Here is a 10452-nt window from a genome sequence, read left to right on the forward strand (position 1 = left end):
AATTAATTATGACTTTTAATTATTCACTCGTAATAAACCTAAAATAAAATTAAAATAATAAATAGTCAAAAGACTAGATAAGATTATAGAAGATCCCGGAGACACTCATTTTACAATATGTGAAGGATATACGTAAGGCGTTTGAGAAGCAGGGATCTTTAAGCAAGATTGGAAGAAAAATAACAATCCAAGTTGCTTGGGAAATCCTCATGAGGTATGGATAAAAATCACAGACTGAGGCGGAGTTATTAGAGCATCTTCAACGAGTAAATATTTGCAATTTTCTTACAGTGTTGTTAGAGAAAAAAGAGAGATGGGGCGTTGGAGAAGAACTCACTTGAGTTTCTTCACGCAATTTAAAACGAGGGAGTTCTTCTAAATGGGACTCTCGATAACAAATACACAATTGCTAAATAGCAAGTAAAATTAAAAATAAATAATTATATAAAATATTAATTAATTAAATAATTATATTAAATATTGATATTTTATTTTATTAATAATTATAATAATTAAATAATTAAATTTTTATTTAATTAATAATTTATATTAATTATTTATATTATAATTAATATTAAATATTATTTATATTTATATTGTTATATTAATTTAGCCGTTGTAAAAATAGCCGTTGGAAACTAGCTGTTACTATGTTACCGTTATTATTAATAAATTTATATTTTATTACTCTATATATATTACTTACTTACACTTCTATTCTCACACTTTCTTCTACTCTTCTTCATCTTCTTCCAAGTTTACGAAATCAAAGTTCTACTGATATTTTTTTTTTCGAAAAATGGATCCAAACTAACTCAACTCTTTTTTCAATTATTTACAAAACTTTTCTCAAAATCTAAATACCCAACAATCTCAAACCTCAAACTCTCAAGTTCCAAATCAAAATTTCACACTACCAAATACATTTCAAAATCCAAATCTACAAAATCTTCCTAATTTCAATTTTCAAGCTCCTTATGATAATCAATTTCCTATATTCCAACCACAAAATCAAAATTCACAAAAACCTTTCCATTTTCATCCATATTTAACCCCTCTATCAGAAATATTACTCCAACATCCTTGTCGTTTTCAACTCAATTCAGTGCATCAAGACATAACTCATCTGGTGTTGGTGGCTCTTCTAACCCATCCTCTCAGAGTCCGATACAATCTAGTCCAAATTCGTAATATTCAGATTTTTCCAACCCTCATGGATTAGATGCTATTGATCTCGATGATGATATTAAAAATCGGAGACAAGATAGTATTCAACACTGGCATTGGAAAGAGGATGAGATGTTGATCAGTGCATGGTTAAATGTTTCAATTGACCCTATAGTTAGTACCGATCAAAAGGACAAAACATTTTGGAGTCAAATTCACATCTACCGTGTAGAATTTTGTGCTAACATGACAAAGGGGGTAGTTACATATAAGAAATGATGGTATAAGATCGACAAGGTTGTTGCACAATTTGCTGGTTGCTACGATCAAGCTAGTCAAAACATAAGAAGTGATTTGAATGCTAATGATATAAAGGAGTTGGCCTATAGACTTTATTCTACAAATTATGGTCAAAGATTCACTTTTGAGAGGCATTGGAATATGCTTCATTTGGAGTAAAAATGGAGAAGTCAACTACCTATACAGAGTGGATGCTCAAAGAGAACTAAGATTAGTGCAACTGGACCATACTCATCCTCATCAAATCCAGAAATACCATGATTGACGAAACCGGTGTGGACTCTCCCATTCGCTAAAAAGGATCAAAGAAGAGCAAGAGAAAAAGTAAGAGAAAATTACAAATGTCTGAAGATCTTAGCAAAAAGAAATCATCGGTTGTTAAAAAACTATCTCTCATGGAAGATATTAAGAATGTTGGAGAAAAGAAACTAATGGATAGGGTAAAAGAAAGAGAAAAGGAAAGGGAACATATAGCAAAGATCATGGCAATCAAAGAGAAGGAGTTACAAATGCAAGCGGCAATGAAAGAACAAGAATTACAAACTCAGAGATATATTAAAGAAATGGAGATAAATGAAAAAGAAAGGGAAATGGATATGCAAATACTTAATACTGACACGTCTACAATGAGTGAAAAACGACGAGCTCTTCATGAGATTGCATGTGAGAAAATAATTAATAAGTGGTTTACTTAATGGTTCCTTGTATTAAGGTTAATTAGTATATTTTTATTTTTATTGCGTATTACTGGTATGTGATGTAGTCTGTTTTATTCATTTTTGATGTAACTTTTTAAATTAGTCAATATTATTGTGCCATTATTGTTTATGAAAGTGACTGTTGCAAAACTAGCCGTTTTAAACTTAGACAAGAAAAAGTAGCCGTTGTAAAACTAGCTATTGAGAAGTAACTACTTATTGCGAACACACTTATAAATATCAACTATCAATAATTCAGCAACTCTATTTCAACTCTTATTTCTCACCTCAAAAGAATACTAAAAAATACATCTCAAGATATGGCTAGAAATTTTGATGATATAAGTAATGATGCTTTATATGGTAAAAGAAGACGGCAAGATAACACACTCATGGATAATTGGATCGACGAGTGTTTATTTGATGATTCAGAAGAAGAAGATATTGATAGAAACTCTATCCTAACTCCTCGTAGATAGATCAACAGAGATCGAAAAGTAGGACATGATCGCCTTTTCCAAGATTACTTTGCAGATGAACCGGTGTATAATGCTGACATTTGTTGACGGAGATTTCGAATGAGAAGACATGTGTTCCTTTGGATAGTGGACACTCTCTCAAACGTCTATCCGTATTTCCGACAGAGGGTCGATGTAACTAGAAGAAGAGGCTTGTCACCACTCCAAAAATGCACCACTGCGATACAGATGTTAGCATATGGCGCAGCAGCTGATGCTATTGATGATTATGTGCGCATAGGCGAGAGCACTATAATTGAATGCTTGGAAAATTTGTTGAAGGTGTCATTTCGGTCTTCGAGGATGAATACTTGCGAAAACCAAATCCAAATGATGTACGACACTTGCTACAAATGGCAGAAGGTCGTGGCTTTCCTGGTATGTTGGGTAGCATTGACTGCATACATTGGCAATAGAAAAATTATCCAAAGGCGTGGAAAGGTATGTACATGAGTGGTTATCGTGGGGTTGCAACCATAGTACTTGAAATTATAGCATCTTCAGACCTTTGGATATGGCATGTGTTCTTTGGAGTTTCTGGTTCAAATAATGATATCAACGTGTTAGATCGTTCTCCAGTGTTCGATGATATTCTAAATGACTGTGCTTCGGAGGTAAATTATACTATTAATGGTAATAATTATACTATGAGATACTATTTAGCATATGGTATTTATCCTGAATGGGTCACATTTATCAAATCAATCTCAAAGCCACAACGAGAGAAATGCAAGTTATTTGCATAATACCAAGAAGGGCAAAAAAAGATGTCGAGCGAGCATTTGGAGTGTTGCAAGCATGCTTTGCAAATTATACATGGTCTAGCTCGCTTTTGAGAAAGAAGAAGCTTGCAAACATAATGAGAGCTTGTATTATATTGCATAATATGATTGTTGAGGATGAAAGAGACACTTATGCAGAAAAATTACGCTCAAGGCTTAGAGTATGACAATGTCGAAAATGGCTTATCACAATCTCAGCTGGGAGAGAGAGATTTTGCACCATACCATCAATTTTTCCAAAGAAAAGCCCAACTTCGAAATAGGCAGCAACATAAACAGTTGAATTAGGACTTGATTGAACATATATGGTAAGTTCACAATGCTTGTCGTCAACTATAGAGCTTAACTATGTTTTTATTTGTATTAAGTAATTTTACAAATTGATGTAATCCTGAATTATATATTGTGTATTATTGTTATATATGAATTTTTTTAATATTAATATCTTTTAATAGTGAATTATTTTTGAATTTATAAATTTAAATAATATTATTAAAAAATAGTAACTACATTAATTTTAATTATTTTAATTAATTAATTAAGTGAGATCACAATAAGGACTAAAGTTAGTTCCTCCTAATGGAGAAGAGATAGATGCTTTGAGTTCCTATTTACTGTTTACTGTTTATGACGTAAAAGCTGATGTGGAGTTAACTTTTTATGACAGGTGGCTGATAAGCCACAGATACCGTCGGTAAGGAAATTCACAAGAAATTCGCGTTGCAAGTATAGTCCTCAACCAACAAATAGTCCGCATATCAAATTTAGAAGGAATTGGTTGTCACAAGTTCAACCCCAAATAGAAATAACCGAAGTATTCAAACCTCGGGTCATCTCACAAGGAATGGGCAAACATATGCATCAATATTGGTTAGAAATCCGGGGTTACAAGTCATGAGCAAGAAATTAAACTCGGAATCCTAACAAGCAAGCAATCTTGAAGTGCAAGAAACTAATTCAAATGACTAAAGCAAGATGTGAGCAATTCTAAACTAATAAGATAACATCCAATGTAATTCTACAACAAACTAAACAACTAATTATAACTAAGACAAAGTAATCAAGATTTTTGGTTTTTCAAATAAGAATGATAAAAGCAACTCTTGGCTAGGCATGGGAATTGAGATCGCTATCCTTGCCTCCATATCAAACATTGACAATTATGAGGTACCAACCCACTAAGTCTACTTCTCAAAAGCCTTAAGTACGTATTGTCTACTCCTAGGCTTGAAGTACGTCAAGTAGGTTTGATCACATCAACCCATAAGTCCCAACCTATCTACTAATTAGATTAGTAGTGGGTTAGTGTTAATGGGTATCAAGTTGATCTCCAAGGACTCTCAAATCACCAATTCAATGAGACCTAATGACTCAAGGTCATTCAATTCCCTTAGCTTATGCCAAGAGTAAAGAAAACTACTCCATAATTAAAGGGAACATTTCGTCAAACACATGGTAAGCATTAGTTAAAGACATTTCCAAAAAAAAATAATTAAATTGAAATTAACAAATACCCACTAACAATTATCAATATAGAATCATTCAAACAACACAATTAACCATGAAAATCATCAATGCAACATTAACAAATCAAGATCTACAAGATTCATGAAATGGGTATAAAATGACAATTGACAAGTAAACATAAAACTAACACAAGATCAAAACAAAATTATACTAAGGAATTCAAGTTAAACAATCAAAACTAGTAATTAACAAGATCCAATTCAGAATTCAACAAGGGAAGATCAAATTAAAGCTAGATCTAGAGAGGAACAAGGGTTTCTCTCTCTAGAAGAACAAAGAACCAAAAACTAGCTAAAAATTGTGTCTAAGTGTGAATGAATGATCCCCCCCTTTCCCCTTAGCATCCTTGGGTCTTTTTTCATGCAGAACCAGCTTGAAATTGGGCCTCTTGAGCCTCAGAAATCGCTAGGCACGATTTCCTTTAATGAAGTCACGTGCAGCTTGTGGCGCGTACGCGCCATGTACGCGTGCGCGCTGATTGACTTTGTGATCCACGCGTGCGCGCCAAGTGCGTGTGCGCGTCGGTGGGCTTTTACTGATCCGCGCGGAAGCGCCAATCCATCCGCGCCGCTTCTAGCTATCCGCATCCACGCATGCACGTGAAGTGCGCGTGCGCGCCCATGCTGAAGTTTCCAAAATCCAAATCTTCATGTTTCTTCCTCTTGTGCATGCTTTCTTTCTCTCTTCTAGGCCATTCTTACCCTATAATTCCTGAAATCACTCAACAAATACATCACGACATCGAATGGCAATAAAAGAGGATTAAAATATGGCAGTTTTAAGGCAAAAGAAGCATGTTTTTCATCATGAAGCAATATTAGGAAGAGAACACAAAACCATGCATTTCTTGTGAATAAGTGTGGAAAATATTGACAAAACCCCCTAAATTCTACATAATATAAACCACAAAATTAGGGTTTATCAAACCTCCCCACAATTAAACTAAGCATGTCCTCATGCTTAAGAAGAAAAATAAAAAGGCCAAGAATTATGGTAAGAAAGGGTTTATGAAGTGCAAACTACCTAAGTGAATGCATGCAACTAACGTGAAAGCATCTATCTACTTGGTCAAGGGTAAACCTATCCTCCAAGAACACATATGAGTATACAAGGTGAAAATGATATATAGTGCATGAATCCTACCAATTTGAACATCAACATGAAGTGCATACAACTTGCTAAATGAACGCTCGTGAAAGCCGGGAACAAGGAGTTGAGTATCGAACCCTCACTAGAAGTGTATCCGCTCCATTCGCTCAAGTGTATAGGGTTCGTCACTCAATCCTCTCCTAATCATGCTCTCCAAGATTTGTCTTTCATCTAACAATCAACAATTACTTAATGCATGCATACAAGTATCATGAGGTCTTATTCATGGGTTGTAATGGGGGTAGGTGAAGGTAAGGATGCATATGGTCAAGTGAGCTTAAACTTGAATCCTTGATTAACCTGAGTTTTCACTAAACACATAGAACAACCTATACAACTCTAATACAATACCTAGCTACCCATGAGTTTCACTTTTTTGCATACTCATGCATTCTTTTTCAATTCACATCCCATATGCATTGTTATTATTACTTTGTCTTGGGGCATTTTTGTCCCCTTTCATTGCTTTCACTCTTTTTTTTTTTTATTTTTGTTTCTTCTATTTTTCTATTTCTTTTTCTTACATTCTCATATATACACATAAAAAAATTTTTCCTTTTGGTCCCCTTTTTCTTGGGGTTTCATGTACAAAAGTTTCAATGCATATGGTTCAATCATTCAATACATGAGTATGTTCCCAAATCCCATAAATTTCAATTACAACTACAAATACACACCTCTATATCTACCCAAGTTCCCAAGTATACCCTCCCAATTGAATGATACACACCCTCACTTACCCAAGCTAATCAAGGATCCAAATTTATGGATATTCATGGTTTTTCACTTAGGGTTGTTGATGTGCTCTATTTAAGAACAAAAAGGGTTTATCATGGGCCCAAAATTAGTTAGCAATGGTAGATAAAAGGGTTAAGGCCATTTGGGAAAAGTGACTATTGAAATGATGGCCTCAATCATGTAAATGCATTCATACACAAGTAATGGACATATAGAATCAGACAAAGTAAGGATTACAATCATAGAGAGAGAATAATGCACACAAGAATGGGAATTAGTGGTTAGAAGATATAACCATACAATAAGCTCAAAACTTACATGCTTGTGTTCTTAGCTCAATCTCTATGTTCCAAAATACATTCTTAAAGCAAGTTTACCGCAAAATTTTTTTCAAAAATTGGTAGGGTACCCCAAAATCACAGTTTCTTGGGGAGGAATTCATTATTTTGACCAAGTAACTCTATAAAGACTAGCTATCATGCAAGGAATATTTACAAGCAAGACTAACTATGCATGCAATGTACTAACTACTAAGCAATAGATAGATCCATGGGTGTTGAAAGGAAGAGATTGTTACCCATGGAGATCGGTCGAATGACCTCCCCACACTTAGAATTTAGCACGGTCCTCCATGCTACTAACAATGCACAAAGGGCGGTCGGGACCGGACCGTCACTATCCCCTTCATCAGAGCTCCCATCACTTGGGTTTGAGGTGAATGTGAATATTTCGAGTTCCTCCATGCTAGGGGTAACACAACGCAAAAGCTTCCTGATGTAAGTGTATCGGCGGTGGTTATGCCGCTCATATCTATCAATCTTCCAGTGTAGATCTTCTAACCTTTGATGGGTGGATCTTTGTGGCGGTGGTGATGATGAGGTAGAAGGAAAAATGAGTGGAGGGTCCATGTCAAGGCTGGGGTTGTTCATGGGAAGCTGTAAATATTTTCCGCTTGGGACAACATCGTCCTTAGCCGGAATTATAGCCTTCGTGTCCGTGGCCTTCCACGGAATACCCACAGCAGCAAATAAATCAGATACCAATGCTGGAAATGGCAAATTCCCCCCGAGCGTGGACTTGACTCATCGCTTGCTTGACAAGAAGCGGGATGTTCACCGGTCTCTCCGTGAGAACACACCAAACAAGCAAGGTGAGATCCGCCGTGAAGGACGACTTGTGGGTGCTAGGTAGTACATAGTGGGATAGGATCTGGGCCCAAGCTCTAGCTTCTACAGTGAGGGAACGTGCGTCAATGCACTTGGGCCACATCCGGAGTCGACCTTGGGTCCAAAATGTCTCTGGCTCAGCAATGACTCGGAGAATCGAGTCCCAATCAAACCCAAACTCTTCTCGCTGATGTAAGACTTCTTGGTAGCCATCCATGTCACTTGGTATCGGTAGGACATTAAGCACTTGCTAAATAGCCTCTTCTGAAACTGGGACTTGCTTCCGGCACACATTTACCGATTGAAGAGAGGGAAGATGATAGTTAGTGTAGAATTCTACCACCCAAGAGAGGTTGATCTCCTGTGGTTTCCTCAAAAGAAACTCCCATCCTCGCCATTCAATGCGGGGTAGAATACAATGAGCGACCTTGTCCGGCGGAGTGAGTAGATGCTCAGGATAATAGTTCCTCACAACCATGGAGGGGAACACAAGTTCACAGAAGCGGTTGGGGAACCTTGAAGAATCCTTTGCCGGTTTGATCTTCTCTTTTTCATCAATAGGAGTGGGTGCCTTTGCCTTCTTGGATAGGGGTTTGGCTCCTAGTGTAGGGTGCGCCTTAGAGGTTGACTTTTGGGGTGCCCTTTTTGTGGCCGGTCTCCTTTGAGCTTTCTCCTTGCCTTTCTTGATGGCCATCCTGAAAAAGGAATGGGAAGAAGGAAAATATTAAACCCAAAGAGTCATTTTGATGAAAACATGCAAGTGAGAAGTAGTGCCCAAAAGGAGTTGTTCAACAAAACAATTATAGAGGCATGGGTCACAACAATTGACATGGGATGCAAGAGGAAATAAAGCATGCAAGATGGCATGAGAAGTATAAGCTCAAGCATCCATCACAAAGAGCAAGTTATATTCAATGAGTATCTTATTGGCATGCATAAAGCAAAATGAACTCAACACACGTAGAAAAGAGCAAGTGATGAGCGGATATTTTATACGCTTTTTAGGTTAATTTCATATAGTTTTTAGTATGTTTTAGTTAGTTTTTAGTTTATTTTCATTAGTTTCTAGGAAAAATTTATATTTCTGGATTTTACTATGAGTTTGTGTGTTTTTCTGTAATTTCAGGTATTTTCTGACTGAAATTGAGGGAGCTGAGCAAAAAATCTGATTCAGGCTGAAAAAGAACTGCTGATTCTGTTGGATCCTGACCTCTCTACACTCGGAATGGAATTTCTGGAGCTACAGAAGTCCAATTGATGCGATTCCAATTGCGTTGGAAATTAGACATCCAGGGCTTTCCAGAAATATATAATAGTCCATACTTTGCTCAAGGATAGACGACGTAAATTGGCGTTCAACGCCAATTCTATGTTGCAGTCTGGCGTCCAGCGCCAGAAACACGTTACAAGTTGGAGTTCGACGCCAGAAACAGGTTACAGCCTGGCGTTGAACGCCCAAAATAGCCCAGGCACGTGAGAAGCTTTAGTCTTAGCCCCAGCACATACCAAGTGGGCCCTAAAAGTAGATTTCTGCACTATCTATCATAGTTTACTCATTTTCTGTAAACCTAGGTTACTAGTTTAGTATTTAAACAACTTTTAGAGATTTAATTTTCATCTCATGACATTTTTAGATCTGAACTTTGTACTTTTTGACGGCATGAGTCTCTAAACTCCATTGTTGGGGGTGAGGAGCTCTGCTGTGTCTCGATGAATTAATGTAAGTATTTCTGTTTTCCATTCAAACATGCGTGTTCCTATCTAAGATATCCATTCACGCTTAATTATGGAGAAGGTGATGATTCGTGACACTCATCACCTTCCTCAATCCATGAACGTGTTCTGACAATCACCTCCGTTCTACATCAGATTGAATGAGTATCTCTTAGATTCCTTAATCAGAATCTCCGTGGTATAAGCTAGATTGATGGCGGCATTCATGAGAATCCGGAAAGTCTAAACCTTGTCTGTGGTATTCCGAGTAGGATTCTGGGATTGGATGGCTGTGACGAACTTTAAACTCGCGAGTGCTGGGCGTAGTGACAGACGCAAAAGGATAGTAAATCCTATTCCAAACAACCGAACTTCGTTCGATACCAATAGAGCATTGAGAATCAGTCCTATATTATAGTTATTATTAAAAATCAAACTTAACATTTTTCATTTTTCCCGTCTTGTGTTTAATATGAACATACGTCATTACCTCTTATACAACCTCAAAACCTCTACGAAACAGAAGACTTTAAGACGAAAGGAGACAGAAGAACAAGTGCGTGCGTGCAGGAGGATACCGTTCGACACACAACCACCTAGTGGCAACAGTTACCGATGGTAGGAAGGAAAGTCACTTTTCCCAGGTCCACGCGACAGTGGCGTGTCGATTAGTAGACGTCCAAGAGTTAGCATG

At 36.8% G+C, this 10452-nt stretch overlaps 1 pseudogene; it reads left to right on the forward strand.

Annotated features, from left to right (window-relative positions):
* LOC107647154 overlaps positions 1-10452 on the forward strand; it is a 39693-nt pseudogene that overhangs the window by 9466 nt on the left and 19775 nt on the right.

The sequence above is a fragment of the Arachis ipaensis genome, chromosome B06 (assembly GCF_000816755.2).
Source record: "Arachis ipaensis cultivar K30076 chromosome B06, Araip1.1, whole genome shotgun sequence".
In the NCBI taxonomy this organism is placed as follows: Eukaryota; Viridiplantae; Streptophyta; class Magnoliopsida; order Fabales; family Fabaceae; genus Arachis; species Arachis ipaensis.